Genomic DNA, 2,439 nt, shown 5'->3' with positions numbered 1-2,439 from the left:
CTTACCTAATTATCCTCCAAAATGAAATAATTAGCTCCAAAAAGGCATAATTAGCTAATTTTGCTCGAAGAAGAGGAAAAGAGGAGAAGAAAGAGGAAAAATGAAAAGAAGGAAGAAGAAGACGAAGAGAAGAACAAGGAGAAGGAGAAAGAACTAGCCCTCCTACTTCTTCTGTCCTCCTTATTCTCCTTCTTCTTTTCTTCTTCTTCTCCTCTTCCTTCTCCTTCTCCTTCTCCTCCTCCTCCTTCTTCTTCTTCTTTTTCTTCTCCTTCTTCTTCTCTCTTCTTGCGTCTTCTCTTTCTTCTTCTACGTAGCTTATTTTCCCCAACATAGACATACTTAGCTAATTGTCCTCCAAAATGACATAATTAGCTTAGTTAGGTAAAAACATCAGAAGAACCTTGGTTAGCTCATTAAAATGACTAATTTAGCTCCAAAATTACATAATAAGCTCATAATGGCCTATTTGTATAAAAAAATGACCTATACTTTCCTAATTATCCTCCAAAATGACAAAATTAGCTCCAAAAAGGCATAATTAGCTAATTTAGCTCGAAGAAGAGGACAAGGGGAGAAGAAAGAGGAAAAATGAAAAGAAGGAAGAAGAAGAAGAGAAGAAGAAGAGAAGAAAGAGGAGAAGGAGCTAGCCCCCTCCTTCTTCTTCTCTTCTCCTTCTTCTCCTTCTTTTCTTCTTCTTCTCCTCTTCCTTCTCCTTCTCCTCCTCCTCCTCCTCCTTCTTCTTCTTCTCTTCTTGCTTCTTCTCTTTCTTCTTCTACGCAGCTTATTTTCCACAACATAGACATACTTAACTAATTGTCCTCCAAAATGACATAATTAGCTTAGTTAGGTAAAAACATCATAAGAACCTTGGTTAGCCCATTAAAAATACTAATTTAGCTCCACAATGACATAATAAGCTCATAATGGCCTATTTAATTAAAAATGACCTATACTTACCTAATTATCCTCCAAAATGACATAATTAACTCCAAAAAGGCATAATTAGCTAATTTAGCTCGAATAAGAGGACAAGAGGAGAAGGAAGAGGAAAATGAAAAGAAGTAAGAAAAAGAAGAAAAGAAGAAGAGAAGAAGGAGGAGAAGGAGCTAGCCCCCTCCTTCTTCTTCTCTCCTGCTTCTTCTCCTTCTTCTTTTCTTCTTCTTCTCCTCTTCCTTCTCCTTCTCCTTCTTCTTCTTTTTCTTCTCCTTCTTCTTCTCTTCTTGCTTCTTCTCTTTCTTCTTCTACATAGCTTATTTTCCCCAACATAGACATACTTAGCTAATTGTCCTCCAAAATGACATAATTAGCTTAGTTCGGTAAAAAACGTCGTAAGAACCTTGGTTAGCTCGTTAAAATAACTAATTTAGCTCCAAAATGACATAATAACCTCATAATGGCCTATTTAATAACAAAATGACCTATACTTACCTAATTATCCTCCAAAATGACATAATTAGCTCGGAAAAGGCATACTTAGCTAATTTAGCACGAAGAAGGGGACAAGAGGAGAAGAAAGAGGAAAAATGAAAATAAGTAAGAAGAAGAAGAAGGAGAAGGAGCTAGCCCCCTCCTTCTTCTTCTCTCCTCCTTCTTCTCCTTCTTCTTTTCTTCTTCTTATCCTCTTCCTTCTCCTTCTCCTTCTCCTCCTCCTCCTCCTTATTCTTCTTTTTGTTCTCCTTCTTCTTCTCTTCTTGCTTTTTTTCTTTCTTCTTCTACGTAGCTTATTTTCCCCAACATAGACATACTTAGCTAATTGTCCTCCAAAATGACATAATTAGCTTAGTTACGTAAAAACATCATAAGAACCTTGGTTAGCTCATTAAAATGACTAATTTAGCTCCAAAATGACGTAATAAGCTCATAATGGCCTATTAAATTAAAAAAATGACCTATACTTACCTAATTATCCTCCAAAATGACATAATTAGCTCCAAAAAGGCATAATTACCTAATTTAGCTCGAAGAAGAGGACAAGAGGAGAAGAAAGAGGAAAAATAAAAAGAAGGAAGAAGAAGAAGAAGAGAAGAAGGAGAGAAGAAGAAGGAGAAGGAGAAGCTAGAGAAAGAGCTAGCCCTCCTTTTCTTCTCTCCTCCTTCTTCTCCTTCTTCTTTTCTTCTTCTTCTCCTCTTCCTTCTCATTCTCCTTCTCCTCCTCCTCCTCCTTCTTCTTCTTTTATTCCCCTTCTTCTTCTCTACTTGCTTCTTCTCTTTCTTCATCTACGTAGTTTCTTTTCCCCAACATAGACATACTTAGGTAATTGTCCTCCAGAATGACATAATTAGCTTAGTTAGGTAAAAACATCATAACAACATTGGTTAGCTCATTAAAATGACTAATTTAGCTCCAAAATGACATAATAAGCTCATAATGGCCTATTTAATTAAAAATGACCTATACTTACCTAATTATCCTCCAAAATAAAATAATTAGCTCCAAAAA

Source organism: Hordeum vulgare, chromosome 6H (genome assembly GCF_904849725.1).
Source record: "Hordeum vulgare subsp. vulgare chromosome 6H, MorexV3_pseudomolecules_assembly, whole genome shotgun sequence".
NCBI lineage: Eukaryota > Viridiplantae > Streptophyta > Magnoliopsida > Poales > Poaceae > Hordeum > Hordeum vulgare.
Note: the sequence above shows the minus strand (reverse complement) of the source record.